We start from the raw sequence: 22259 nt of genomic DNA, 5'->3' as shown, positions 1-22259 counted from the left end.
CACAGTCTCATCAGTCTGCAGACTCCTGTTAAATACAGAGCAGTACAGGAGCACACTGACAGTGTAACACAGTCTCATCAGTCTGCAGACTCCTGTTAAATACAGAGCAGTACAGGAGCACACTGACAGTGTAACACAGTCTCATCAGGCTGCAGACTCCTGTTAAATACAGAGCAGTACAGGAGCACATTGACAGTGTAACACAGTCTCATCAGTCTGCAGACTCCTGTTAAATACAGAGCAGTACAGGAGCACATTGACAGTGTAACACAGTCTCATCAGTCTGCAGACTCCTGTAGAATACAGAGCAGTACAGGAGCACACTGACAGTGTAACACAGTCTCATCAGTCTGCAGGCCCCTGTTAAATACAGAGCAGTACAGGAGCACACTGACAGTGTAACACAGTCTCATCAGTCTGCAGACTCCTGTTAAATACAGAGCAGTACAGGAGCACACTGACAGTGTAACACAGTCTCATCAGTCTGCAGACTCCTATTAAATACAGAGCAGTACAGGAGCACACTGACAGTGTAACACAGTCTCATCAGTCTGCAGACTCCTGTTAAATACAGAGCAGTACAGGAGCACACTGACAGTGTAACACAGTCTCATCAGTCTGCAGACTCCTGTTAAATACAGAGCAGTACAGGAGCACACTGACAGTGTAACACAGTCTCATCAGGCTGCAGACTCCTGTTAAATACAGAGCAGTACAGGAGCACATTGGCAGTGTAACACAGTCTCATCAGTCTGCAGACTCCTGTAGAATACAGAGCAGTACAGGAGCACACTGACAGTGTAACACAGTCTCATCAGTCTGCAGACTCCTGTTAAATACAGAGCAGTACAGGAGCACACTGACAGTGTAATAGAGTCTCATCAGTCTGCAGACTCCTGTTAAATACAGAGCAGTACAGGAGCACACTGACAGTGTAACACAGTCTCATCAGTCTGCAGACTCCTGTTAAATACAGAGCAGTACAGGAGCACACTGACAGTGTAACACAGTCTCATCAGGCTGCAGGCTCCTGTTCAATACAGAGCAGTACAGGAGCACATTGACAGTGTAACACAGTCTCATCAGTCTGCAGACTCCTGTTAAATACAGAGCAGTACAGGAGCACATTGACAGTGTAACACAGTCTCATCAGTCTGCAGACTCCTGTAGAATACAGAGCAGTACAGGAGCACATTGACAGTGTAACACAGTCTCATCAGTCTGCAGACTCCTGTAGAATACAGAGCAGTACAGGAGCACACTGACAGTGTAACACAGTCTCATCAGGCTGCAGGCTCCTGTTAAATACAGAGCAGTACAGGAGCACATTGACAGTGTAACACAGTCTCATCAGTCTGCAGACTCCTGTTAAATACAGAGCAGTACAGAAGCACATTGACAGTGTAACACAGTCTCATCAGTCTGCAGACTCCTGTAGAATACAGAGCAGTACAGGAGCACACTGACAGTGCAACACAGTCTCATCAGTCTGCAGGCCCCTGTTAAATACAGAGCAGTACAGGAGCACACTGACAGTGTAACACAGTCTCATCAGTCTGCAGACTCCTGTTAAATACAGAGCAGTACAGGAGCACACTGACAGTGTAACAGAGTCTCATCAGTCTGCAGACTCCTGTTAAATACAGAGCAGTACAGGAGCACACTGACAGTGTAACACAGTCTCATCAGGCTGCAGACTCCTGTTAAATACAGAGCAGTACAGGAGCACACTGACAGTGTAATAGAGTCTCATCAGTCTGCAGACTCCTGTTAAATACAGAGCAGTACAGGAGCACACTGACAGTGTAACACAGTCTCATCAGGCTGCAGGCTCCTGTTAAATACAGAGCAGTACAGGAGCACATTGACAGTGTAACACAGTCTCATCAGTCTGCAGACACCTGTTAAATACAGAGCAGTACAGGAGCACATTGACAGTGTAACACAGTCTCATCAGTCTGCAGACTCCTGTAGAATACAGAGCAGTACAGGAGCACACTGACAGTGTAACACAGTCTCATCAGTCTGCAGACTCCTGTTAAATACAGAGCAGTACAGGAGCACACTGACATTATAACACAGTCTCATCAGGCTGCAGGCTCCTGTTAAATACAGAGCAGTACAGGAGCACATTGACAGTGTAACACAGTCTCATCAGTCTGCAGACTCCTGTTAAATACAGAGCAGTACAGGAGCACACTGACAGTGTAACACAGTCTCATCAGGCTGCAGACTCCTGTTAAATACAGAGCAGTACAGGAGCACATTGACAGTGTAACACAGTCTCATCAGTCTGCAGACTCCTGTTAAATACAGAGCAGTACAGGAGCACACTGACAGTGTAACACAGTCTCATCAGTCTGCAGACTCCTGTTAAATACAGAGCAGTACAGGAGCACACTGACAGTGTAACAGAGTCTCATCAGTCTGCAGACTCCTGTTAAATACAGAGCAGTACAGGAGCACACTGACAGTGTAACACAGTCTCATCAGGCTGCAGACTCCTGTTAAATACAGAGCAGTACAGGAGCACATTGACAGTGTAACACAGTCTCATCAGTCTGCAGACTCCTGTTAAATACAGAGCAGTACAGGAGCACATTGACAGTGTAACACAGTCTCATCAGTCTGCAGACTCCTGTTAAATACAGAGCAGTACAGGAGCACACTGACAGTGTAACACAGTCTCATCAGTCTGCAGACTCCTGTAGAATACAGAGCAGTACAGGAGCACACTGACAGTGTAACACAGTCTCATCAGTCTGCAGACTCCTGTTAAATACAGAGCAGTACAGGAGCACACTGACAGTGTAACACAGTCTCATCAGTCTGCAGACTCCTGTTAAATACAGAGCAGTACAGGAGCACACTGACAGTGTAACACAGTCTCATCAGTCTGCAGACTCCTGTTAAATACAGAGCAGTACAGGAGCACACTGACAGTGTAACACAGTCTCATCAGTCTGCAGACTCCTGTTAAATACAGAGCAGTACAGGAGCACACTGACAGTGTAACACAGTCTCATCAGGCTGCAGACTCCTGTTAAATACAGAGCAGTACAGGAGCACATTGACAGTGTAACACAGTCTCATCAGTCTGCAGACTCCTGTTAAATACAGAGCAGTACAGGAGCACACTGACAGTGTAACACAGTCTCATCAGTCTGCAGACTCCTGTAGAATACAGAGCAGTACAGGAGCACACTGACAGTGTAACACAGTCTCATCAGTCTGCAGACTCCTGTTAAATACAGAGCAGTACAGGAGCACACTGACAGTGTAACACAGTCTCATCAGTCTGCAGACTCCTGTTAAATACAGAGCAGTACAGGAGCACATTGACAGTGTAACACAGTCTCATCAGTCTGCAGACTCCTGTTAAATACAGAGCAGTACAGGAGCACACTGACAGTGTAACACAGTCTCATCAGTCTGCAGACTCCTGTAGAATACAGAGCAGTACAGGAGCACACTGACAGTGTAACACAGTCTCATCAGTCTGCAGACTCCTGTTAAATACAGAGCAGTACACGAGCACACTGACAGTGTAACACAGTCTCATCAGGCTGCAGGCTCCTGTTAAATACAGAGCAGTACAGGAGCACATTGACAGTGTAACACAGTCTCATCAGTCTGCAGACTCCTGTTAAATACAGAGCAGTACAGGAGCACATTGACAGTGTAACACAGTCTCATCAGTCTGCAGACTCCTGTAGAATACAGAGCAGTACAGAAGCACACTGACAGTGTAACACAGTCTCATCAGTCTGCAGGCCCCTGTTAAATACAGAGCAGTACAGGAGCACACTGACAGTGTAACACAGTCTCATCAGTCTGCAGACTCCTGTTAAATACAGAGCAGTACAGGAGCACACTGACAGTGTAACACAGTCTCATCAGTCTGCAGACTCCTGTTAAATACAGAGCAGTACAGGAGCACACTGACAGTGTAACACAGTCTCATCAGGCTGCAGACTCCTGTTAAATACAGAGCAGTACAGGAGCACATTGACAGTGTAACACAGTCTCATCAGTCTGCAGACTCCTGTTAAATACAGAGCAGTACAGGAGCACACTGTCAGTGTAACACAGTCTCATCAGTCTGCAGACTCCTGTTAAATACAGAGCAGTACAGGAGCACACTGACAGTGTAATAGAGGGTGAAGTTCAAAGGCCGAGAGTAACTAACCAACTCAGTTTCGAATTTATTGATCCCAGGAGTGTTTCCAATATCTTCCCAGGACCCCAGTGGTAGGATAATAATAATAATCACTTATTGTAACAAGTAGGTTTCAATGAAGTTAATGTGAAAAGCCCCTGGTCGCCCCTGGTGCGGGAAGGCCGGTATGGGAATTGAACACGTGCTGCTGGCATTGTTCTGCATTACAAGCCAGCTGTTTAGCCCACTGTGCTGAACCCAGCCCCCTAAACCAGGAGACACACTCTGGAAGATATGAGGAGCTGGGAATTGTCCATGAGAGTAACTGAAGCTATGAGAACTGAAATAATATAGAGATAGAAAAGAGAATAGAACCCAAAAATGAAGCAGTCAGCGACAGGACATTGATTAATCTCCTCTTACATTGGAGAACATGGAACATAACATTGTGTATTTGCACCAAGACTGACTTAGCTGACATTCATCTCGAATTTTAATCACCCTGATGACGGGGCTGAAGTTTACCAACAGCAGAAACAAACAGTGAAAGTGATGAACAGCACAATCCCGCCCCTGCAATCACATATAAACTCACTGCTCTCACAATAGGTGCTGTGACTGAGTGAACCCTTTTCATACACAGAGCAGGTGACCAGCCTCTCACCAACGTGAGTGCGTTGTTGTGTCTGCACCTCACTTGCACTTCTCACATTCATAACAAGAGGTCATTTATCAATGTGAAAATGTTGATGTGCAGCGAGGGTGCTTAACCAAGTCAATCCCTTCCCACACACAGGGCAGGTGAATGGCCTCTCCCCAGTGTGAACCCGCTGGTGCCTCAGCAGGGTGGATGATTGAATGAATCTCCTCTCACACACAGAGCAGGCGAATGGCCTTTTTCCAGTGTGAGTCTACTGGTGCCTCAGCAGGGTGGATGACTGAGTGAATCCTTTCCCACACATGGAGCAGGTGAACGGCCTCTCTCCAGTGTGAGTGTGTTGGTGTTGCATCAGGTTCTTCCTGCTTTTAAAGCTCTTCCCACAGTCAGAACATTCTAAATGTCTCTTATTGGAGTGAGCACGCTGGTGTGACTGCAGGTGTTGTGACTGAATGAAACCTTTTCCACACAAGGAGCAGGTGAATGGCCTCTCCCCTGTGTGACTGTGTCGATGAGTTTCGAGATGGGATGGGTAATTGAATCCCTTCCCACATTCCCCACATTTCCACGGTTTCTCCATGGTGCAGGTGTCCTTTTGCCTCTCCAGGTTCGATGATCAGTTGAAGCCTTGTCCACACACAGACCACGTGTATGGTTTCTCCTCACTGTGAATGGTGTGATTTTTGTTCAGGCTGTGTAACTGGTTAAAGCTCTTTCCAGTCACTTCACTGGATCACTCTCACCCGTGTGTGTGTGTGTATGTGTTTCGGTGCTTTTCCAGTCACACTGATATTTGAAATCTTTTCCCAGACAGAAGACAAACATTTCTCCTTCCACATCCAAAGGCCAATGAGATTCAGGTCCTGATAATCGAATGACTTTGTTGAATCTTGATGTGATGCTTAGGAATTTCCCGTTTGTAAATCATCCCCTTCGAATATCCTGTAAATGGTGATTGTCAAAGACGTAAATCCCCATCCCACACACTGTCCCTTCTCCCGGGGCTGAAATCCAAACCTATTTCTTTCCTCCACTCCGTTTTCTCCCTCCCTCTCCTCTGCCTGGGTTCAGTTCTCCTGTCTGCAGACTGACAATAAAATCAATGGGTCTTATGGTGGTGGGGGGGTGGGGTTTGGGCTCCCCTCTTACCCGCCTGAAGCCAGAGCAAGAACCCGCACTGCACGTGTTCCAGCTCACAAAGCCAGAGTTGCGATTGACGGCATCTCTGGACCTATAAGAAGCAGCAGTGGGGCTGGAGGACCGAGCAGGAGCAGCTGGTCCTCCAACCAATCAGAGTGAATGAGGGGCGGAGCTGAGCCCGGATCTCTCTCATTGGCGGAAATTGCACCATTTTGAAAACTGATTTGTCTCAAACTCCAGGAGAAAAGTGAACCTTTCTGTCTGTGTTGGGAGACATCACTCACTCCCTCCAGCCTGCTCCACCATCGAATAAGAACCTGGCTGATCTGACTGTAACACCCACTACACATGCAGTGAGCGGGACTGCCCTGGAGCTCAATTATACTCAAATTCTGATCATGTTCAGGTTCTGATGAACAGAGTGGCAATGTTAGAACTTGATGTGATCTTTGATTTGAGTTTTCTGTGTAAATCCAGCCATCCCACCCCCTGTAAAAGGAGTTTGCAGAATCCATCCCTGTCAGTCCAGGAGAGAAATTCACAACATTCTCTCCTCCTGCTGACAGGGAGCACCGCGCATGCGCCCTTAACCCGGGCCTCTCACTCCAGACGCGGTTCCTCCGCGTCCGCCGCACAGATACAAACCCGGCACCGGCAGCTTCTTATTCCGGTGTCAGAGCCGCATCGGGAACTCAAGGTCCCTCCCCGTCCACCTCTCAGCTCCGTCTCTCCCTCCATTCCGCCATTTCCCTCACCGCCTGTGGATCTGACAAACAAGCATCTGTCCCTGGACACCGCCCGTACTGCGCATCCTCAACGTCACAATGCCCGGGGAGTGATTGACGTCAGGGCCAGACCAATAGGAAGTAGGGGCGGGGCCGGAGGACCGAGCAGCAGCGGCTGGTCCTCCCACCAATCGGAGTGAAAGAAGGGGGGCTGGGGGCTCAGCACTGACTGAAGCATGCGCCGTACGAGCCCCAAGAGCTGGAAAAGACGGTCCAGTTGCGGTCATGATGTGGAGATGCCGGCATTGCACTGGGGTGGGCACAGTAAGAAGCCTTACACCAGGTTAAAGTCCAACATGTTTGTATTGAGGTCACAAAGAGTGAGAAGTGAATCCGGGCGGGGCGGGGATTGTGACCAAAGCGGGAGGTTGGGAGCCAGGGATGAGATGGTGGTGGAGTGGGAATGTGCCTGGGCGGGTATTACTGAGTCCCCGAGGGTAATGGTCTGAGGAGATATTGGAATTCAATTCATAAAACAGTGAAAACTAGTATCAGTAATGGTGACCATGCAGCTAACACTGGTTGTGTCGAAACTGATCTGGTTCACTAATGGCCTTTAAGAAATCTGCCAACCCTACCTGGTCTGGCCTACATGTGACTCCAGAGCCACAGCAGTAAATCTGCCCTCTGAAATAGACCAGCAAGCCATTCAGTTCTAGAGCAATTCGGGATCGGCAACAAATAAGGGGGCAGCACGGCAGCATTGTGGATAGCACAATTACTGCACAGCTCCAGGGTCCCAGTTTTGATTCCGGCTTGGGTCACTGTCTGTGTGGAGTCTGCACATCCTCCCCGTGTCTGCGTGGGTTTCCTCCGGGTGCTCCGGTTTCCTCCCACAGTCCAAAGATGTGCAGGTTAGGTGGATTGGCCGTGCTAAAATTGTCTTTAGTGTCAAAAATTGCCCTTAGTGTTGGGTGGGTTTACTGGGTTATGGGGATAGGGTGGAGATGTGGACCTTGGGTAGGGTCTCTTTCCAAGAGCTGGTGCAGACTCGATGGGCCGAATGGCCTCCATCTGCACTGTAAATTCTATGAAAGATAGTGGATTCACCAGGGATTGCCACAGGAATTGTCATTTATGGGAGAGAATTCCAAATGTGTCCCAGATTTTGTGTCAAGTGTTTCCTCATTTCACACTGAGTTCTGTGACCTGGCTACAATTTTTAGGCAATGTCCCAAGTCCTTACTCCCCAGTCAGCAGAAATCACTCCTCTCTGTCTTTGATTAAATCATGCTGTAATTTACTAAACACCAGGATGTGGAGATGCCGGCGTTGCACTGGGGTGGGCACAGTGAGAAGTCTTACAACACCAGGTTAAAGTCCAACAGATTTGTTTCGAATCACGAGCATTCAGAGCATAGCTCCTTCCTCAGCTGTGCTCCAAAAGCTAGTGATTCTAAATAAACCTGTTGGACTTTAATCTGGTGTTGTAAGACTGCTTACTGTGCCCACCCCAGTGCAACGCCTACATCTCCACATTTCATAGAATGTACAGTGCAGAAGGAGGCCATTCGGCCCATCGAGTCTGCACCAGCTCTTGGAAAGAGCACCCTACCCAAGGTACACACCTCCACCCTATCCCCATAATCCAGTAACCCCACCCAACATCATGGCTTGAAGATGAGACAAACAAGCGTCTGTCCGTGGGCATGAGCCGCACTGCGCATGCTCCACATCACAATGCCTGGCGAGTGATTGACAGTAGCTTTGCACCAATAGGAAGAGGAGGCGGGACTGCAGGACCGAACGACAGCAGCTGGTCCTCCACCCAATTGGAGTGAATGAGGGGCGTTGCTGCTCAGATCTCCCTCATTGGCTGAGACTGCATCATTTTGAGTTCTTCCCATTAGCCACGTGCGCACGGGTTCCGCAACCTCATTTCCTGTCTGAGAGGGGTTGACCAACGGGAAGATTGGGAGGACGGGATGGATTCTGGTCCTTCAGCCAATCAGACTGTGGGCTGTGTGTGAATGAAACTGGAGCTTCACACAGAGTGAAACTTGTTCCTGTGTCAAACCGCTTCAATGGACAAAAACGTCTTATTTCGACTTCAATGGACTTTTTTAGAATCCATTGATCCTTCCACAGAACTGTTACAAGGAACAACAAACATTAACTCTGTTTCTCTCATCACAGATGTGGCGCAATGGTTAGCACTGCTGCCTCACAGGGCCAGTGACCAGGGTTCAATTCCGGCCTTGGATGACTGTGTGGAGTTTGCACATTCTTCCCGTGTCTGTGTGGTTCCCTCTGGTTGCTCCAGTTTTCTCCCACGAGAATGTGTAGGCTTGATGGATTGGCTATGCTAAATTGCTCCTTAGTGTCCAAAGGTGAAGTGGGTTATGGGGAGAGGGTGGGGAAGTGCACCTGGGTGGGACGCTCTTTTGTAGGGTTGGTGCAAACGCGATGGACCGTATGGCCTCCTTCTGCACTTTAGGGATTCGATGATACTACCAGACCTGTTGAGTTAATCTCGCATTTTCTGTTTTACTATATATTACACACCTTTTTAATCCACTGATTATATTTATTGAACCACTATACCATCAACCACCAGGAGCAGTGTGTTGATGTTTCAGCAATTTCAGCCTTGAGTGACTGGGTAAAGTTTGCACATTTTCCCCGTGTCTCTTCCCTCCGGGTGCTCCAGTTTTCTCCCACCGTCCAAAGAGTTAAGGTCGATTGGCCGCTTAGTGTCCAAATAAAGGTTAGGTGAGTTACTGGGATGGGCTTAAGTAGGGTACTCTTTCTGAGGGCCGGTGCAGGCTAAATGGGCTAAATGGCCTCTTTCTGCACTGTAAATTCTATGATTCTGTTGGATTTTCTCTCCCACAGTCTTGACCCGGTGGGTCTGTCTGATGGTATTTCCCTGGTACTGTCCATGTGTTTGGATGTTTGGGTATTTTAGGGAGCAGGTAGAACTTCCTTGGTTCTACCTGTTTTCTTTGGTTAATATGTCTGGAGTCTTTGAGTTCTTCCAGTCCGTCTCCAATTCTCTTTCCTGTCTCGGGTATATGGGTCTAGGTAGCTTGGTGTTGTGATTCGTGTTGTTTAGTTGTCTGTCTGTCTCCAGCAGGTATTGTTGTCTCTCAATAATGACTGTGCTGCTACCCTAGTCTTCTGGTCTTATGGACATATCCGTGTTGGATCCAAGCTCCCGGATTGTCTGTCTTTCTCTCCGGGTAAGATTCTGTTTGTCTCTTGTATTTCACTGTGACAGGGCAGAGACCTGATTGAAGGGATTCAAACATGGGAATTCTGGGAAAGATGGGCAAGGATTTGGGAGGGACAACATGTTCAAAGAGTTTGTGAGGAGAGGGAGGTTGAAGATGGGGCAGTAATTTGTAAGGATGACAGGGTCAAGGGTTTGTTTTATTGAGGGGGTGATGATGGCAGATTTGAAGGACAGAGGGACAGTACCTGAAGAGAGAGAAATGTTGACAATATCCGTGGACACAGGGTAGTTGGCTGATCAGTAGCTCAGTGGGAATAGGGTTGATGGAGCAGGAGCTGGGTCTCATGGACAAGATGAGCTCTGAGATGGCATGAGGGGAGCTGGGAGAGAAACTAGAGAAAGATGAGGGTTCAGGGCTCGGGAAAGGATGACATTTAGAGACAGTTTGGTACGGTGGGCTCGTGGAAGGGAGGGAAGCAGCAGAGGCGGCTGATCGGATTTACTCAATCTCAGTCACAAAGAAGCTCCTCACACTTCTTGTTGGAGGTGAGGATGGAAGAGACGGGAGAGCGAGATTACTTCAAAAGGAACTAACTTGTGTCAGAGTAATTAAAAAGTTTCAGCACACTGCATATTTCACACAAATCTAATTTATTAGACTTTTAGCCAGAATATTAGCCCCTGTAAATGGGCTGGAGTTTGTTATCAGCAGAAAGAGACCCAAATGAACATGGTTCAGTCCTGTCTGTGAGGAACAGCAAAATCCAATCACTGTCGTTATTTGTGGCCTTGGTGTTTCAGCAGGAGGGATGAAGTGGTGAATCCCTTCCTACACTTGGAACAGGTGAACGGTCTCTCCCCAGTGTGAACTCGCTGGTGCTTCTGCAGGGCGGATGACTGAGTGAATCCCTTCCCACACCAGGAGCAGGCGAATGGCCTCTCCCCAGTGTGAATTCGCTGATGTGCAGTGAGGTGAGACGATTGTCTGAACCCAGTCCCACAATGAGAGCACCTAAACGGTCTCTTGTCAGTGTGAACACGTTGATGGCGCATCAGATCCCCAGAACGTTTATAACAATTCCCGCAGTCTGGACAATGAAATGGTCTCTCATCAGTGTGAATTCGCTGGTGATTCAGAAGTTCGGCTGACTGAGTGAATCCCTTCCCACACTCTGAGCAGGTGAATGGTCTCTCCCCAGTGTGAGTTCGCTGATGTACAGTGAGATGAGATGATCGTCTGAACCCAGTCCCGCAGTGAGAGCACCTAAACTGTCTCTCGTCAGTGTGAACACGTTGATGTTGTAACAGTTCCCCAAAACGTTTATAGCACTTCTCGCAGTCTGGACATTGAAACGGTCTCTCCCCAGTGTGAATTCGCTGATGCTTCTGCAGGTCGGATGACTGAGTGAATCTCTTCCCACACTTGGTGCAGACGAATGGCCTCTCCACTGTGTGAGTTCACTGATGTACAGTGAGGTTAGACGATCGTCTGAACCCAGTCCCACACTGAGAGCACCTGAATGGTCTCTCGTCAGTGTGAACACGTTGATGGCACATCAGATCCCCAGATCTTTTATAGCACCTCCCGCAGTCTGGACATTGAAACGGTTTCTCATCAGTGTGAACTAGCTGGTGACTCAGCAAGTGGGCTGAAATAGTAAATCCTTTCCCACATGTGGAGCAGGTGAATGGTCTCTCCCTGGAGTGAAGTCGCTGGTGTGTGGACAGAGCGGATGGCTGAGTGAATCCCTTCCCACACGTGGAGCAGATGAATGGTCTCTCCCCAGTGTGACTGCGTCGATGAGTTTCCAGCTTGGATGGATAAGTGAATCCATTCCCACAGTCCGCACATTTCCACGGTTTCTCCTCAGTGCGACTGCATTTGTGTCTTGTGAGGCCTGATGATCGACTGAATCCTCGTCCACACACACAACACGAGTATGGTTTCTCCCCACTGTGAACGGTGCTTTTTCCTTCCATGTTCAAAATCTCATGATATTCAGCAATGATAAATTGAGGACTCTGTCAGACCCTGATGTGATGCTTGGTTTGTGTTTCCGGATCTTGAAGTCTCACCTTCGAACACCCTGTGAAACTGATTGAAAACAGAAAATAGGGAGTGAGAGAGAACCCACAAAAACACAAAGGCAGGTTGTGAAATTGAGCTGAGTGAATCTGGTCATTTGTGGGGCCGGCACTGGGAAAAGACACCATGAAAACTGCTGGATTGTTGTAAAAACCCAACTGGCCTCTTTGGGAGGAGAGAGGAAGAGGTGAAGAGGGATTTTGTATATCTACAAGACATATTAAGAGAGTAGTTGGCAAAGCAAATTCGACCTTGAGCTTCATAACTGACACAGAAACTATGCTTCCGGTGGCACAGTGATTAGCACTGCTGCCTCACAACGCCAAGGACTCGGGTTCAATTCTGGCCTTGATGATTGTCTGTGTGGAGTTTGCACTTTCTCCCCGTGTCTGCGTGGGTTTCCACCCGGTGCTCAGGATTCCTCCAACAGACCAAAAAATAATGATAATAATAATCACTTATTGTCACAAGTAGGCTTCAGTTAAGTTACTGTGAAAAGCCCCTAGTCGCCACATTCCGGCGCCTGTTCGGGGAGGCCGGTACGGGACTTGAACCCGCGCTGCTGGTCTTGTTCTGCATTACAAGCCATCTGTCTTAACCCACTGTGCTGTACCAGCCCCAAAGCCCCTAGTCGCCACATTCCGGCGCCTGTTTGGGGAGGCTGATAGGGGAGCAAGTTAGATGGATTGGCCTTGATAAATTGCCCCTTAGTATCCAGGGATGTGCAGGTTCGGTGGGGCTATGGGGTTGCAGGGACAGGGTAGGGGTGTGGGCCTAGGCAGGGTGCCCTTTCAGTGAATCAGTACACACTTGATGGGCCGAATGGCCTCCTTCTGCACTGCAGGAATTCTATGGTTCTAATTCTATTCTATGAATCTTTATAAAGCTCTGGTCACCACTCTTCAGGAAGGATGTGAAGATTCTTGGAGAAGGCGCAGAGGAGATTTACCAGAATGGTTCCAGCAAAGGAGGTTGAGGGGAGATTTGATTCAGGGACACAAGATTATGCCAGGTTTCCATCGGGTGGACAAAGAAACACTGTTTCCATTCACTGATCGTACAAGCAGCCGGGACACAGATTCAAAGTTTTGGGTAAAACCTGGATTGAACGATATAAGATGCTGAGGGGTCTTGACAGGGTGGATGTGGAGAGGATGTTTCCTCTTGTGGGAGAATCTGGAACAAGGGGGTCACTGTTGGAAAGTGAGGGGTCACCCATTTCAGATGGGGATAAGGATTTTTTTTTCGCTCAAGGGTTGTAAAAGAGGAGGTGGCACAGTGGTTAGCGCTGCTGCATCACAGCACCAGGGACCCAGGTTCACGCCTGACCCTGGATGACTGTGTGGAGTTTGCACATTCTTCCCTTGTCTGTGTGGGTTTCTTCCGGGTGCTCCGGTTTCCTCACACAGTTCAGAGATTTGCAGGTTAGGTGCTAAATTGCCTCTTCATCTCCAAAGATGTGCACGTTGGGTGGGATGTGAGGATGGGGCAGGGTGGGATGGGGGGGGTTTCGGGGGTTGGTGCTGACTTGGGCTCCTTCTGCACTGTGGGGATTCTATGACTTAGATCTTGCGTCCTTAAAACGCAGTGGAAGTCGAGTCCTTGAATATTTTTAAGGCAGAGATGGATAGATTCTCGATAAGCAAGGTTATCGGGGTCGGCAGGAATATGGAGTTGAGGTTAAAATTATTGTATAATGGAGCAGGCTCGAGGAGCCGACTCCTAGTTTGTGTGTAAGGAGCAGGCTCGAGGGCAGGCTCCTAGTTTGTGTGTAAGGAGCAGGCTCGAGGGGCCGACTCCCAGTTTGTGTGTAAGGAGCAGGCTTGAGGGGCCGACTCCTAGTTTGTGTGTAAGGGGCAGGCTCGAGGGGCCGACTCCTAGTTTGTGTGTAAGGAGCAGGCTCGAGCAGCCGACTCCTAGTTTGTGTGTAAGGAGCAGGCTCGAGCAGCCGACTCCTAGTATGTATGTAAGGGGCAGGCTCGAGGGGCTGACTTTAGTTTGTGTGTAAGGAGCAGGCTCGAGGGGCTGACTTTAGTTTGTGTGTAAGGAGCAGGCTCGAGGGGCCAACTCCTAGTTTGTGCGTAAGGAGCAGGCTCGAGGGGCCGACTCCCAGTTTGTGTGTAGGAGCAGGCTCGAGGGGCCGACTCCTAGTTTGTGTGTAAGGAGCAGGCTCGAGGGGCTGACTCCTAGTTTGTGTGTAAGGAGCAGGCTCGAGGGGCCGAGTGGCCTGCTCCTAGTTTGTGTGGAAGCATGCAGGTACAGCATGCGGTAAAGAAGGCAAGTGGTTTTTTGGCCTTCATAGCAAGAGGATTCGAGTCGAGGAGCAGGGATGTCTTGCTGCAATTATACAGGGCCTTGGTGAGGCCACACCTGGAATATTGTGTGCAGTATCAGTCCCCTTATCTGAGGAAAGATGATCTCGCTAAAGAGAAAGAGCAGCAAAGTTTTGCCAGACTGATTCCTGGGATGGTGGGACTGACGTATGAGAGATTGAATCAGTTAGGATTGTATTCACTGGAGTTCAGAAGAATGAGGAGGAATCTCATAGAAACCTATAGACTGTGGGCTGCACAATGGTTCAGTGGTTAGCACTGTTGCATCACGTCACCAAGGACCTAGGTTCGATCCCGGCCCCGGGTCACTGTCCGTGTAGAGTTTGCGCATTCTCCCTGTGTCTGTGTGGGTCCCACCCCCACAACCCAAAGATGTGCAGGGTAGGTAGACTGGCCATGCTAAAATTACCCCTTAATTGGGGAAAAAAAAGAATTGGGCACTCTAAATTTATATTTAAAAAAAACCTATAACATTCTAACAGGGCGAGACAGATTAGATTCGGGAAGGATGTTCCCGATGGTGGGTGTGTCCAGAACCCGGGGTCACAGTCTGAGGATACGGGATAGCACGGGCAGCACAAGTGGCTAGCACTGTGGCTTCACAGCACCAGGGTCCCAGGTTCGATTCCCTGCTGAGTTACTGTCTGTGCGGAGTCTGCACGTTCTCCCCGTGTCTGCGTGGGTTTCCTCCGGATGCTCCGCCTTCCTCCCACAGTCCAAAGATGTGCAGGTTAGGTGCATTGGCCATGATAAATTGCCTTAGTGACCAAAAAGGTTAGGAGGGGTTATTGGGTTATGGGGATAGGGTGGAAGTGAGGACTTAAGTGGATCGGTGCAGACTCGATGGGCCGAATGGCCTCCTTCTGCACTGTATGTTCTATGTTCTATGACAGACCATTTAGGACCGAGGTGAGGAGAAATGTCTTCACCCAGAGAGTGGTGAGCCTGTGGAATTCATCACCACAGGAAGAATTGAGACCAAAACCTTTCATGTTTTCAAGAAGCAGTTAGATACAGCACTGAGGGTGAAGGGGATCAAAGGATATGGGGGGAAAAGCGGGATTAGACTATTGAGCCCAATCTGCTCTGATCGTAATGAATGGTGGAGCAGGCTCGAAGGGCCAAATGGCCTCCTGCTGCTATTTTCTACGTTGCTCCGTATCTCTGCATGTAAATGGTCCAGGAGGTATGAGGAAGAATGTTTTTACACAGCCAGTGGCAATGACCTGAACCTTGCTGCCTATGACGGAGTTTAGAAATAGACACCAATGAATGATTTTTTTAAAAATTGGATAGAAACCTGAGAGAAATAAAGCTGTTAGGATACAGGGATACAGCAGGAGAATGAGACTGACTGGATTGCTCCAGATAATAACAGTAATCTTTATTAGTCTCACAAGTATGAATGTTTGAGGTGAGGGACGCCGTCAATGTCCCTGCTGATTTCACTGGTGGGAAGCGCACCCATCTCCAGCTCCTCAGAAACCGCGTTAAGGAACTGGAGCTGGAACTGGATGAACTTCGGATCATTCGGGAGGCAGAGGTGGTCATAGAAAGTAGCTTCAGGAATGTAGTTACTCCGAAGAATCAAGACGGTGACGGTGAGAGGGGCTGGGAGGAAGCAGTCAGTGCAGGATCCTCTGTGGTCGTTCCCCTCAGTAACAAGTATACCGTTTTGGATACTGTTGAGGGGGACGACCTACCAGGGGTAAGCCACGGTGAACGGATCTCCAGCGCTGAGTCCGTCCCTGTAGCTCAGAAGGGAAAGAGGGAGAGCAGGAGAGCAATAGTTATTGGAGACTCAATAGTTAGAGGGGCAGATAGACGATTCTGTGGCAGCGAAAGAGACTCACGGATGGTATGTTGCCTCCCGGGTGCCAGGGTCCATGACGCCTCGGGCCGTGTTTTCAAAATCCTTAAAGGGGAGGGGGAGCAGTCACAAGTCGTGGTACACATCAGTACCAACGACATAGGTAAGAGAAGGGACGGGGATTTAAACCAGGAACTAAGGGAGCTAGGGAGGAAGCTGAGAGCCAGGACAAACCACATTGTCATCTCTGGTTTGTTGCCGGTGCCACGTGCTCGTGAGGTGAGGAACAGGGAGAGAGTGCAGATAAACACGTGGCTGCAGGGATGGTGTAGGAGGAAGGGTTTCAGGTACGTGGATAATTGGAAAACATTCTGGGGAAGGTGGGACCTGTACAGACAGGACGGTTTGCACCTAAACCAGAGGGGCACCAATATCCTGGGAGGGAAATTTGCTACGGCTCTTCGGGGGTGGGGTTTAAACTAATTTGTCAGTGGGCTGGGAAAACGAGCTGTAGTCCAGAAGCCAGTGTTGAGAGTAGTGAGGTCCTGAGGAGGGTATCAAGGCCGCAGGAGTGTACCGGCAGACAGAAAGATGGGTTGAGGTGTGTCTACTTCAATGCAAGGAGCATCCGGAATAAGGTCGGTGAAATTGGAGCGTAGATTGGTACTTGGGACTACGATGTTGTGGCCATTTCGGAGACATGGTTAGAACACGGACAGGAATGGTTGTTGGAAGTTCCGGGGTATAGATGTTTCAGTAAGAGTAGGGAAGGTGGTAAAAGAGGTGGAGGAGTAGCATTGTTAATCAAGGATAGTTTAACGGCTGCAGAAAGGCAGTTTGAAGAGGATCTGCCTACTGAGGTAATATGGGTTGAAGTTAGAAATAGGAAAGGAGCGGTCACATTGTTGGGAGTTTTCTATAGGCCCCCAAATAGTAATAGAGATGTGGAGGAAGAAATTGCAAAACAGATTATGGATAGGTGTGGAGGTCTCAGGGTAGTTGTCATGGGTGACTTTAACTTTCAAAATATTGATTGGAACCTCTATAAGTCGAACAGTTCGGATGGGGCAGTTTTTGTACAGTGTGGATAGGCCGACAAGAGGGGGGGGGGGGGGGCACATTGGATTTGATACTGGGTAATGAACAGGGCCAAGTGTTAGATTTGTTTGTGGGAGAGCACTTTGGAGATAGTGACCACAATTCGGTGTCTTTCATTATTGCAATGGAGAGGGACGATAGGGCAAGGTTTATAATTGGGGGAGAGGTAATTATGATGCGATTAGGCAAGAATTAGGGAGCATAAGATGGGAACAGAAACTGTCAGGGAAAGGCACAAATGAAAAGTGGAGCTTGTTCAAGGAACAAATACTACGTGTCCTTGATAGGCATGTCCCTGTCAGGCAGGGTGAAAATGGCCGTGTGAGGGAACCATGGTTCACAAAAGAGGTTGAATGTCTTGTCAAGAGGAAAAAGGAAGAGTATGTAAGGATGAGAAAACAAGGTTTAGTAGGGTCGCTTGAGAGTTATAAGGTAGCAAGGAATGAGCTGAAAAAAGGGCTTAAGAGAGCTAGGAGGGGGCATGAGAAGTCCTTGGCGGGTTGGATCAAGGAAAACCCCAAGGCATTTTACTCTTATGTGAGAAATAAAAGAATGACCAGGGTGACGGTAGGGCCTCTCAAGGACAGTAGTGGGAACTTGTGCATGGAGTCAGAAGAGATAGGAGGGGCGTTGAATTAATACTTTTCTTCAGTGTTCACAAAGGAGAGGGACCATGTTTTTGGGGATGAGTGTGTGATACAGGCGGGTAGGCTGGAGGAGGTAGATGTTCTGAGGAAGAATGTATTTACAATTTTGAAAAACCTGACGGTCGACAAGTCCCCTGGTCCAGATGGGATATATCCAAGGATTCTTTGGGAGGCAAGGGATGAGATTGCAGAGCCTTTGGCTTTGATCTTTGGGTCCTCACTGTCCACGGGGATAGTGCCAGAGACTGATGAATGTTGTTCCTCTGTTCAAGAAAGGGAATAGGAATGACCCTGGTAATTGTAGGCCAGTTAGTCTTACTTCGGTGGTCGGTAAGATAATGGAAAAGGTCCTGAAGGATAGGATTTTTAACCATTTGGAAAGATGCAGCTTAATCCGGGATAGTCAACACGGATTCATGTAGGGTAGGTCTTGCCTCACAAATTTGATTGAATTCTTTGAGGAGGTAACGAAGTGTGTAGATGAAGGTAGAGCAGTTGATGTTGTATACATGGATTTTAGTAAGGCGTTGATAAGGTTCCCCATGGTCGGCTCATGAAGAAAGTAAGGAGGTGTCGGATAGAGGGAAATTTGGCCAATTGGATAAGTAACTGGCTATCACGTAGAAGACACAGGGTGGTGGTGGATGGAAAATTTTCAGACTGGAGACCAGTTACCAGCGGTGTACCACAGGGATCAGTGCTGGGTCCTCTGCTATTTGTGATTTTTATCAATGACTTGGAGGAGGGGGCTGAAGGGTGGGTCAGTAAATTTGCTGATGACACCAAGATTGGTGGAGTAGTGGATGAGGTGGAGGGCTGTTGTCGGCTGCAAAGAGACATTAATAGGATGCAGAGCTGGGCCGAAAAATGGCAGATGGAGTTTAACCCTGATAAGTGCGAGGTGATTCATTTTGGTAGAAAAAATTTGAATGCGGATTACAGGGTCAATGGCACGGTTCTGAGGAATGTGGAGGAACAGAGAGATCTTGGGGTTCATGTCCACAGATCTCTGAAGGTTGTCACTCAAATGGATAGAGCAGTGAAGAAGGCTTATAGTGTGTTAACGTTTATTAAAGGGGGCTTGAGTTTAAGAGCCGCGGGGTTATGCTGCAACTATACATGATTGTGTGAGACCACATTTGGAGTATTGTGTGCAGTTCTGGTCACCTCATTATAGGAAGGATGTGGAAGCATTGGAAGGGGTGCAAAGGAGATTTACCAGAATGCTGCCTGGTTTGCAGAATAGGTCTTATGAGGAAAGGTTGAGGGAGCTAGGGCTTTTCTCTTTGGAGTGGAGGAGGCTGAGAGGCGACTTAATGGAGGTTTATAAGATGATCAGGGGGACAGATAGAGTGGACGTTCAGAGACTATTTCCTTGGGTGGATGTAGCTGTTACAAGGGGGCATAACTATAAGATTCAGGGTTGGAGATATAGGAGGGATTTCCGAAGTAGGTTCTTTACTCAGAGTGGTTCGGGGGTGGAATGGACTGCCTGCTGTGATAGTGGAGTCGGACACTTTAGGAACTTTCAAGCGGTTATTGGATAGGCAGATGGAGCACACCACAATGACAGGGAGTGGGATAGCTTGATCTTGGTTTTGGACAATGCTCGGCACAACATCGAGGGCTGAAGGGCCTGCTCTGTGCTGTACTGTTCTATGTTCTATTGTTACATTAACACTGCAATGAAATTCCTGTGAAAAGCCCCTTGTCGCCACATTCCGGCACCTTTTGGGTAGACAGAGGGAGAATTCAGAATGTCCAATTCACCTAGCAAGCACATCTTCCGGGACTTGTGGGAGGAAACCGGAGCACCCGGAGGAAACCCACGCAGACACGGGGAGAACGTGCAGACTCCACCCATTCAGTGACCCAAGCCGGGAAAGAAACCGGGTTCCCTGGCGCTGTGAAGCAATGGTGCTACCATGTCGATTAGAGAGCTGGCATGGACCGAATGCTTTTCTCTGTCCCACAATTACAGATTTTTTTGTGCAATCTAGTTTTGTAATTTAACCCCGGGGGGTTCAGATAAATCTGTGCTGCACTCCCTCCGAGGCCATTCTATCCTTCCTCAGGTTTGTTGTCCAGAACTGAACACAGTTCTCCAGGTTTGTGAATCTCGGGGCTTTTCTAATCACAGTGAGACCTGAAATCTTCACTCACAGACAGAACAGACAAACCTTTTACCTTCCACACCCAGATGCTGCTGATATTCAGGTTCTGATGAACCGAGTGACTCTGTCAGATTGCAATGTGACGTTTGGTTTGCGTTTCCCGTCTGTTAAACCTCCACTTCCAGTATCCTGTAAATTTACAGAAACCTCACTGTCAGTTTAGGATAGAAATTCAAAACATTCTCTCCTCACCAACTTTGATTAAATGTATTTCTGGAGGTTTGATCACATGACCCAGCCCCCATCCTCCAGCCATTAATCGGTCAACACATCCATCCTTGTGACACACCGCCATCCTCGGCCAATTGGGAAGCAAAAGGACTCATTACCTCACAGGACAGTGTTTGACTGTCAGCCAAACAACCTTTATCCCATTTTCAATAATTTATATCCGCTTAAGAGAAATGTTCAAAAAAATATTTTTTACTATCCTAATCATTTTCCAAAGATCCAAAAATATTTTTCACTGTCCTAATGATTTCCTAAGTATGAATCTCACCGAGACAGAAGGTAAAATTTGAATTCATTGCAAGTCTACTGATGACCATGAAACCATTGTCAATTGTTGTAAAGACACATCTGTTCACTCATGTCCTTCAGTGAAGGAAATCTTCTATCCTTACCTCGTCTGGCTGACACGATTCCAAACCACAGCAATGTGGTTGACTCTTTAAATGCCCTCCGAGATGGCCGAGCAAGCCACTCAGTTCAAGGGAAATTAGGGATGGGCAATAAATGTTGACCCAGCCAGTGACTTCCACAAATTATCAAAATAAAATTCGGGGGCAGCACAATGGGCTATCCCTGATGGCTCACGGCGCTGAGGACCCTCGGTTCGATCCCTGCTCTAGGTCACTGTCCTTGTGGAGTTTGCACATTCTCCCCGTGTTTATGTGGGTTTTGCCCCCACAACCCAAAGATGTGCCGGGTAGGTGGATTGGCCAGACAAAATTGCCCCTTAATTGGAAAAAATGAATTGGATACTCTAAATTTATGAAAAAAAATCAAAAAAATAAAATCCTGGAGACTCCAGTCAGTGAATCCGGGAGAGTTGGCATCCGGCTCGCAGCGCATGTGCCCTGCGGCACCTTGTCCATTGTAAAGATGGCGGCCGGTAACCCAGGCCTGTTACCGCTCAGCCCTCAGTCTATAGAGAAAGTGCCAAAGCCCCAACATTCACCAGCTCTAAGGACACACCTTAGCTCCCTTTCCAATCTGAAAGCAGCCTGAGCTGGATTTACATTCCCCTTAATTGATCATTGCTGAGTGATAATCCTGTACTTCCTCACCTCACACCACTGTGACAGCACCTTCACTACACAGACTGCAGCAACTGACCAAACATCACCTTCCCAGTTATTCCTGAAGGCACCGCCTTCCCAACCTGGCCCCTTGCCTGAGGTGTGGTGATCCTCAGGTCACATCACCGCCAGTCAGCTCTCTCCCGGGACCAGGCCCTGGTTCACAGCCGCCATCTTGGGGAAACAGAGCGCATGCGCTGGCGTCTTGGTGACGCAACAGGACCCTGAAGGCCCTGGGCGGGCCCTGAAGGTTTCTGTTCCCAGCCGGGTCCTAGTGCCCATTGAAGCTGGGCAACTCGAACCAATCATCATATTGAGATCTGACGGTGTCACTCAATTCATTACGACCTAAAAAGCACAAACTTTCAATGTGTTTGTTCTGTCAGTGGGCAAAGATTTCAAATATCAGTGTGACTGGAAAAGCACCGACACACACACAGCACATACCTGAGCGAGAAAGTTCCAGTGAACTAACTGTGGAAGGAGATTTAACCAGTTTCACAGCCTGAAAGAACATCACACCATTGACAGCAAGGAAAGACTGTACACGTGTTCTGTGTGTGGACGAGGATTCAACTGATCATTGGATTGGATTGGATTGGATTTGTTTATTGTCATGTGTACCGAGATACAATGAAAAGTATTTTTCTGCGAGCAGCTCAACAGATCATTAAGTACATGAAAAGAAATGGGAATAAAAGAAAATACATAATAGGGCAACACAAGGCACACAATGTAACTATGTAAGCAGCGGCATCGGGTGAAGCATACGGAGGTGTAGTGTCAATGAGGTCAGTCCATAAGAGGGTTGGTTAGGAGTCTGGTAACAGCGGGAAGAAGAGGACTTCTGGTGGCGGCTATGAAGGAGTAAGTCACACATTTGCTGGCTCCCA

The 22259-nt window shown here is 48.3% G+C and overlaps 1 protein-coding gene and 2 long non-coding RNA genes across 3 annotated transcripts in view; 2 read left to right on the top strand and 1 right to left on the bottom strand.

Moving 5' to 3' along the window:
• The window catches only part of LOC140419035 (uncharacterized), a 529091-nt gene that overhangs the window by 33841 nt on the left and 472991 nt on the right, over positions 1–22259 (top strand). The gene's annotated exons all lie outside the window — the stretch shown is intronic.
• Positions 9788–22259, top strand: part of LOC140419027 (uncharacterized) — a 30634-nt gene continuing 18162 nt past the window's right edge. Inside the window, exon 1 of the long non-coding RNA XR_011945488.1 lies at positions 9788–9924. This is a non-coding gene — a long non-coding RNA (uncharacterized lncRNA). The remainder of the gene's footprint in view (positions 9925–22259) is intronic.
• Positions 10552–21373, bottom strand: LOC140419026 (uncharacterized). Its single transcript, XR_011945487.1, has 3 exons — positions 21355–21373; positions 20079–20194; positions 10552–12012 (listed from the first exon to the last, which is right to left on the bottom strand). It is a non-coding gene; the product is annotated as an uncharacterized lncRNA (long non-coding RNA).

The sequence above is a fragment of the Scyliorhinus torazame genome, chromosome 5 (genome assembly GCF_047496885.1).
Source record: "Scyliorhinus torazame isolate Kashiwa2021f chromosome 5, sScyTor2.1, whole genome shotgun sequence".
Taxonomy (NCBI): Eukaryota; Metazoa; Chordata; class Chondrichthyes; order Carcharhiniformes; family Scyliorhinidae; genus Scyliorhinus; species Scyliorhinus torazame.
Note: the sequence above shows the minus strand (reverse complement) of the source record. Positions and strands in the feature narration are given on the sequence as shown.